Source organism: Benincasa hispida, chromosome 2 (assembly GCF_009727055.1).
Source record: "Benincasa hispida cultivar B227 chromosome 2, ASM972705v1, whole genome shotgun sequence".
NCBI lineage: Eukaryota > Viridiplantae > Streptophyta > Magnoliopsida > Cucurbitales > Cucurbitaceae > Benincasa > Benincasa hispida.
In genome coordinates, this window is record NC_052350.1 from 6331017 (window position 1) to 6339697 (window position 8681).

Genomic DNA, 8681 nt, shown 5'->3' on the forward strand with positions numbered 1-8681 from the left:
AAAAAGGAGAAGATTAACCCGTCTTTCTTCTTAACAAACAAGACCGAGGCGTGCTCCCCAAGGTGAATACACTGGTCTATGTAACCCTTATCACAAGAAATTCCTGTAATTGAACTTTTAACTCATTTAATCCCGTTAGTGCCATCCTAATATGGATAGCTTGAAGATATAGGTGCAGTACTAGAGAATTAACATCATAAGTAGATAAATTCTCACTCCATATCAGAACGGTAAAGCCATGTAATATCTATCAGGAACACAATAATAAATATTCTTGTAACTCAGTACAACTCCTTAGTATAGTTTATACTGTATCTTTGGACACACTAGTCATAGAGTGACTAAATATTGAGGCTTCAAATATACCTGAGTTACTATTCATGGTTTTCTAAGCTTTTAACCGAGCTGATATAAACCCTGATACTCTACTCCTACAGAGAGTAAATTCATTTCTTCCTAAACCAGGAATTAATTACCTTTCAACAGATTCATTTTCTATTACTAAAGACAATCCATAGTGGAAATAGTGTTTTACTTAGGAAATCCATACCATAAGATAAACATCAATCTATATTCTAATGGAAGTCAAAAGTCGACCCGAAAACTTTGGTCTCCAAGAATTACTATCAAACAATTCCTATAATAACTCATGTACTAACTAAATAATCTCCTACAGGAGTAGAAGATAAATAATTCCCTACATCCATTACGTTCAGGTATTTTTATCTATATGTAAATGCACACAATAAGATATGAATCAGATGTGCAGACAACACCAAGGATCAAATATTGATATAGTAATTGATTACATAAAGTTATCATCCAGTTACGACATCTGGAGCTTCAATCCACTTCCTAGTGTGTCATAGCGTACATTCTACCCTGTGCGCTGGTCGGTTGCTATTGGGGTTGTCAAGCTACCCTTTCTTGCTTAGCTACACCGAATCCCTTCAACCTCTAGTTCCAGTCATTCTAGGTTGGTTTACAGTTCCTGGGTTAACTTCTCTTGCTCATTCTGTGCTTCCATGACCTAGCTGAGGACAATCTCTTTTGAAATGCAGCTTGTCCAACACTGAAACACACATTCCCTATTACCATAAAATACTTCTATATGAGACCATATCAACAGTTTACACAAAGTGGTTCCTCCCCGTAATAGCTATTGACTCCACTAGCAACGACTAATACTGATCAACCACTTCGTTTAAGCTACAGGTCTTGGACTTCTTTTCGACTCAAACTTATTGGTTGGCTCATGCCCCCAAAAACTCCTTACCTGACTGTCCAGAGAACGAGGATGCTAAATTTTTTTTACTTCTTGTTTCTCCAGGCACTCCTAAAACTATCCTTCTCCTAAGTTGAAGTTCATCCTCCTTCGGTACACTCTGCTCTACTTGGATAGCGGTCTCAACTAAACTGAGTGGAAATTTCAACACCAATTAGATGTAGAGGTAACAGGTGTACGTATTTTCTCTTAGGCCACTCTCAATATCCTACCAAGCTATCACCAGTTGAAGGTGAAAGACACAGATGTTCCTAAAACTGCATTCAGAACTAAATATGGACATTTTGAGTTCCTGGTAATGCCGTTTGGATTGACAAATGCTCCTGCAGTATTTATGGACTTGATGAATAGGATATTCCATTCTTATCTAGATCAGTTTGTGATAGTATTCATAGATGACATACTAGTGTATTCCAATAGTGCGGAAAAACACAAAGAACATCTAAGGATGGTATTACAAACTTTAAGAGAAAAGAAGTTATATGCCAAATTTAGTAAGTGTGATTTTTGGTTAAATCAAGTCATATTTCTTGGGCATATAGTTTCAGCTGGTGGAGTTAGTGTCGGTTTCTAGGTGGTTACTGTTAATACTGTACACATGTTACTATTGTTCATATAGAGACGAGGGTTTGTGGGTTTTGGGACTTGTAAATCTAATGTTGTAAATACTCTAAATATATTAAGTTTCTAAGTTAATAAATTGTGGGCCTAAAGACGTCCCGTTGCATATGAATTATAATTGGTATCAAAGTTATTCCGCAAGAGTTATTAGGCAGTAAGTATCAACCTAAGAGTTGGTAACTGCTGCAGTCACACCTTTCTCTAGGCTAAGAAAGTGGTCTGGGGCAGGGTGTGATAGTTTCTTATCTTGGGAAACTACTACAGATGCTAAATAGACTTCACATCCTTTACTCAACAGTTTTCTAGCTTTTACCGCTGATATTAAACTTCTTGGGAGTATTCTCTTACTTCTACCAGAGTTATTTCTTTTTCACCGGGTTCCTAAACACTATTTCTCTTCTAAAGCAATCCATAGTGGAATAGTGTTTACTTAGGAAATCCATACCTAAGATAACATCAAATTCTAGTAATTCTAATGGAATCAAGTCGACCCAAAAACTTTGGTCTCCAAGAATTACTTCACAATTCCTATAATACTCTTGTACCACTAGAGTATCTCCTACAGGCGTAGAGATAAATAATTTCTCATCCATACGTTCAGGTATTATCTATATGTAACGCACACATACTAGATGTGAATGAGTGTGTAGCACCAGGATCGAATAATGCATAAGCGGATTGATTACATAAAGTTATCGTACCAGTTACAACATCTGAAGCCTCTCCCGCTTCCTGGTGTGTCATAGCGAACATTCTACCCTACTGCTGCTGTGGTTGCTATTGGGGTCATCCAGCTACCCCTTTCTGCTTAGCTACACCGGATCCCTCACCTCTAGTTTCGGTCATTCTAGGTTGGTTTACCGTCTGTGTTCCTTGTCTTCATTCATTTTGTATTCCATGACTTAGCTGAGGACAATCTCTTCTGAAATGCCCAGCTTGTCCGCACTGGAAACACAAATTCCTATTACCGTAGCATACCCTTGTATGAGGTTTACCGCAGTTTACACACAGCGGTTTCCTCCCCGTACTAGCCATCAACTCACTAGCACGACCTACCAATCTACCACTTTGTTTAGCTACAGGTCTGGACTTCTTTCAACTCAAACTTTGTTAGCTTACGCCCCCAAAACTCCTTATCCCTGACTGTTCATAGAACGAGGGTCTAAATTTTTTACTTCTTGTTTCTTCAGGCACTCTAAACTGTCCGTCTCCTAGTTGAAGTATATCTTCCCTTGCTACACTCTGCTCTACTCGGATAGCGGTCTCAACTAACCGAGTGAAATTCACCCAATTAGATGTAGAGGTAATAGATGTACGTATTTTTCTTCTTAAGCCACTCTCAAATCTCCTACCCTCTCCTTCTCTTCCGCGATGATCGAAAGGGCATACTGAGATAACTTAGTAAATTTTTGCTCATACTCAGCAACCGTCATTACACCCTGAGTTAGCCTAAGGAATTCCTCCCTCTTCGCATCTCTAAAAGAACTAGGGTAGTATTTATCCTTAAATACTTGTCTAAACTCAGACCAAGTCATAGTTTCTAAACTACCCCTTCAAGCCTCTATAACTTTCTACCACTTCTCAGCCCCTTTTTGCAGCAAGAATGCCGCTAACTCGACCTTACGGTCCTCAGGGCATCTCATAACTTTAAAACACTTCTCAATCAAATCCAACCAGATTTCAGCATCTAATGGATCTATGGTTCCATCGAACGTCGTGGCTCTTAAATCTTTCAGCCTCTTGATGCCGAACTTCTTTTCTGGATCGTTTTGAATCGATCCTACACTCGCCGCTAATCTTTGAGTGATTCTATCGAATACTCGATCCTCCATTTGAGGTTCTACATCTACTTTTGGTGTACTAGATTCGTTTTCAGAAGTTGCCTCCTGTTCTACTAAGTCTCTAACTCTTTTCCCCTTTGGATCTAGGTCTGACGAGGCCTCAGGACCTCCACTAGTAGGGTCAATATTCCTCTTCTCAGTTTGCTTGCTTGGTCTGCCTCTTTTCCTCAGCATCTTTGCCTAGTTATTAGGTACACATGTTAGGGACTTATCTATAGGACTTTAATCTAATGCATAAACTCTCTCTTTCACCCAAAGTTTTATGTTTTATTACTAAGCTAGCTTAAATCTTTCCCAAACTTACATATAACCCATCCTTTAATACCAAGTTAGTATCAACTAATTTCTCAATTGTCCCAAAAACTTATGCTCTGATACCAAACTACCACACCCCGCCCCAGATCACCCTCTTAGCCTAGAGAAAGGTGTGACTGCAGCAGTTATTAACCCTTAGGCTGACACTTACTTCCTAAAAACTCTTGCGGAATAACTCTGATACCAAATACAAATTATATGCAACGGGATGGCTGTAGGCCCACAATTTATTAACTTAGAAACTTAATATGTTTAGAGTATTTACAACATTAGATTTACAAGTCCCAAAACCCACAAACCCTAGTCTCTATATGAACAATAGTAACATGTGTACAATATTAACAGTAACCACCTAGCAAATGGTTACAAGTCTTTTCGTCCTTTAGTGGCTGAATAGATACTGAGCTATCTTCAGAGGATTTGACCGCTACCTGTTCGGGGGAAAAACAAAACATTTGAAAATGGGGTGAGTTTACGCCTAGTGAGTGACCGAGAAAACATAGTAAATTCTCATACATAATTTCAAAAGATAGTTTTATCTGAAATATAGTTTAATGTAGCATAAACAATTTCCAAGCGTAATGTATATAAAACTATTTTAAACATAAAACAGTAAAATCATTTCTCAAATCAAAGTACTTTATAACTAGTAAAATAATCCCAACACCAACTACTAGTCCAGAGAGAACCCTTTTGCTCAATCTCTGACTTTATTCACCTGTGGCCACATTAGGTACTATTGCTTAGATACCTTCTCCTTGTACTTCAGTATCGAACTACTAGGATACCATATCCAACGTACTTCAGTATCCCGTTGGCTTGGTACTTTCTCAAATGTACTTCAATACCAATAGATACCTTCTCCTTGTACTTCAGTATCTAGTTGGGTGGATGCCTTCTCCTTGTACTTCGGCATTGCATTTTATCAAAACTATTTATAAACAACTTTTCTCTTTAAAGTATGTACAGTATAACACATATACAACATGGCTTTAAAGATGGTAACGCATGCTAGATAAAATCAATACATATACATATGTAAATAGTTTTTCAACAATATGCATGCGTTCAAATCACAGTTCAAACTTGCTTGGAAACCACTTTAGAAAACTAATAGGCATGAGAATTATTTTCGCAAACATGCTTTCTATAAAACATTTGTAATCAAAACAGTTTAAAAACATTTTAGCCACTCACCTCGAATTCTTAGGAACTTTTCACTCTAGTAGCTCCTTGGGTCCCTTTTTCACCCCTAGAATCCAGATTCAACTTACAACTTAGATTACTCATAGTTCCATATCTTATTTGGAAATATTTCCTTCTACAAACGTATTCTAAAATGTCTTAGGAATCTTACCCTAAACTTTCAGCTCATAATTCTTCGTGGTTTGGCCGGAATCTCAAAATCTTCAAGACTGACCCAGACTGATTTGACAATCTAACCTTTCTGCCTTCTTCTCAACCTCCACCCCAGTTCCTTTAAGCCTTTTTCCTCCGGCAGCCCTACTCTAAAAACTAGACTTCCAAAGCTTTCAGATGGATTTGGAATCACTCAAAACGCACGAGTAGATTGGAAGATCTCCTCGTCCAATGTTGACATATTCCTCTGAACCCTCACTACCCTCTACTTTCTCTACGAAATTTATGATTTTTGTGTGATTTGAAAATGAAATCCCAACTCCCTATTTATAGGCGTTCAAATTGCTCGTGGGATTGACAACACTTATTTGGCTACATGGCCAAATTTTTAATCCTCCCTTTATCAACGTAAGCTGACTTCACCTTGGTTCAATGTGTTCTTCCCAAACGCATCCAACACAATTTCTTAGGGTTTAAGAATTTCTCTTAATCGGACACCTAAATTTTAATTGACGTTTGCCCTTACGTCTTCAAGCTTTGTTTGTATTCAAATTAGGGTTTTTAAATGCATAATCCACCCCAACGCATCCAAATACATCGCCCAGAAGCTTGCTCGGCCGTTCAATGCATAAGCGAGGCGTGGACGTGACATTCGAATACAACACCGAACAAGGCGTGGCTGACGCACGGGCTGCTCTCGCTCTCTCCCACTTTCTCGTTGGTCTCACTCTCTCCCACTTTCTCGCTCAAAATCTCGCTCTCTCCACTCCCATTCTCTCCAACTTTCTAGCTCAAAATCTCGTTCTCTCTGCTCTCTCTGCTCTCACTCTCTCCCACTTTCTCGCTGGTCTTGCTCTCTCCAATCTCGCTCTCTTCCACTTTCTCGTTCTCTTCAATCTTTCTTGCTCAAAATCTTGCTCTCAATGATCTCGCTGGTCTCGATCTCAATGATCTTGCTCTCAACGATCTTGCTCTTAGCTACTGCGAACATTGTTCGTCTCCGTGCAATTTCTACATGATTGTGCCATTAGTCACTTGCCTTCCAGTGCTTTGTACACAACACACATTTCACATAAATTTTCCATACTTAGCCAATTTTTCCCAAATTTTCCAAACTCAATGTCCATATTTTTCTTTTCAAATCCCCATTCCTTCTTCACCATTTCACACTAACTTTCTCATCAACCTACTCAACTTATTTATACAAATTTAAATAGGGACACATAATTAAGTGGAAAATTAAGACAATTTAAATAAGAAAACACATTTAAGTGTAAAATTCGGATTCGGGGTTCACACTTACTCACCGCATACGTGGGCTTTCCTGGAATAAAATGTGCCACCTTGGTGAGTCTGTCTATCACAATCCAAATCACAGAGAAACCCTTCACTATCCTGGGCAACACCGTAATAAAATCCATAGCCACGCTCTCCCATTTCCATTCTGGCACATCCAATGGTTGTAGCAAGCCTGCTATCTTCTGCCTCAGAGCCTTCACCTACTGACAGACTAAACATCTACTGACATAGTCGGCTATCTCACTTTTCATATTGGGGCACCAGTAATACCGTTTCACATCTTGGTACATTTGAGTACTACCTGGGTGCATCGAGAATGGAGAGTTATGAGCTTCTGCCAACAGTTCCCCTTTCAGGCCATCATCTGCTAGGACACACAACCGTCTCTGATACAAAAGACCCTTGTCCATTGACATAGAAAATTCACTTGCCTGACCCGACCCTACCTGATCACAAACTTCTGAACTCAGTTCGGGTGATCACCCTATTGTGCAACAAATGAATTGCTACCTCAAGGTTGGTTGCACTGTCAATTGGGCTAGCTGCAAAGTGACTTCCCCCACTGCCACCGCAATCTCTCCTTGTTCCAGATCTTTACACAACTGAACCTGTTTAGTGATCAAGGCGGCCAAATGAACTACCTTTCGACTGAGGGCACCAACTACCACATTTGCCTTACCTGGGTTGAGAAGATCTCATAGTCATAATCCTTTACTAACTTGAGCCACCGACGCTGCCTCATGTTTAACTCTTTCTGGGTGAAGAAGTATTTCAGACTCTTATGGTCAGTGAACACTTGGATCTTTTCCCCATACAAGTAGTGTCTCCAGATCTTTAGGGCAAACACTATCGCTGCCAATTCCAAGTCTTGGGTAGGATAGTTGCGCTCATGGTTCTTCAACTAACAGAAGGCATAGGTAAGCACCCTACTATGTTGCATAAGCACACAACCCAAACCCTTCTTAGAAGTGTCACTATAGATCACGAAGTTCCCGGAGCCATCTAGTACGGTGAGAACCGGGGCTGAAACCAACCTCTTCTTGAGGTCTTGAAAACTGTCCTCACAAGATTTGCTCCAAAAAAACGAAGCTCCCTTCCTGGTTAGCTGGGTTAACGGTGTGACCATGCTGAAGAAATTCTCTACAAACCTACGATAGTATCCAGCCAATCCCAAAAAGCTACACACCTCACTGATCGTTGTAGGGCAGAGCCAATTGTTAACGGTACATGAATAACTAACTAAACTCTTTAGTCACAAGATCCACCATTCGTTAACTGCCAGACACTCCATTAAAGATTAACTAAAATCTTCGCTCATCACAGGATTATCGTTGTCCTTGTAGTTACATCTAACTCCTTAAGTATCACTGATCCCTTTAATTAACATAAGTCATAGTCCTACTATGACTGAGCCCTCTCTTCCTAAGAGAAGTTGTGGCCACTATGTTCAAGCCATGAAATCAGCTCTTTAGGGAGCAATCTCTCTACTTATCCTTGCTTCGGGAAAGGAGTGAATTCAATTTTGTGGATTGAGTTCACAATTCCCAGATCAGACAAGTCCCCAAAAAGGTAGGCATGTTGAGTTGGAAATCTGGCCACTCTCACCCATACTAATCAAAGGACCGCCCTCAAAGGCAAGAGTTTCCAAAACACTCAGGATTGAGGTCATGTCACCTATGGTCATTTAGATGAGATGTAAGTCTCTAGTATCAATGGAATTATATACAGGTCTAGTCATCTCGTGGTTCAGGTCTTATACAAACTTTTTGTATAGGACACCCCCGCTCGCACGTCTTCACATGAATGGTCAGGATCTACCATCTGTAGTAGTTTATAACACTTGCAAACCTCTACAAAGCTGGTCGTATCCGTAGTGTCACCAGGATCAGGTATGCCACCTTAATCCTTATACTACAGACCTATTTAGGTTATCACTTAAGGCATGATCCACTTGTATATCA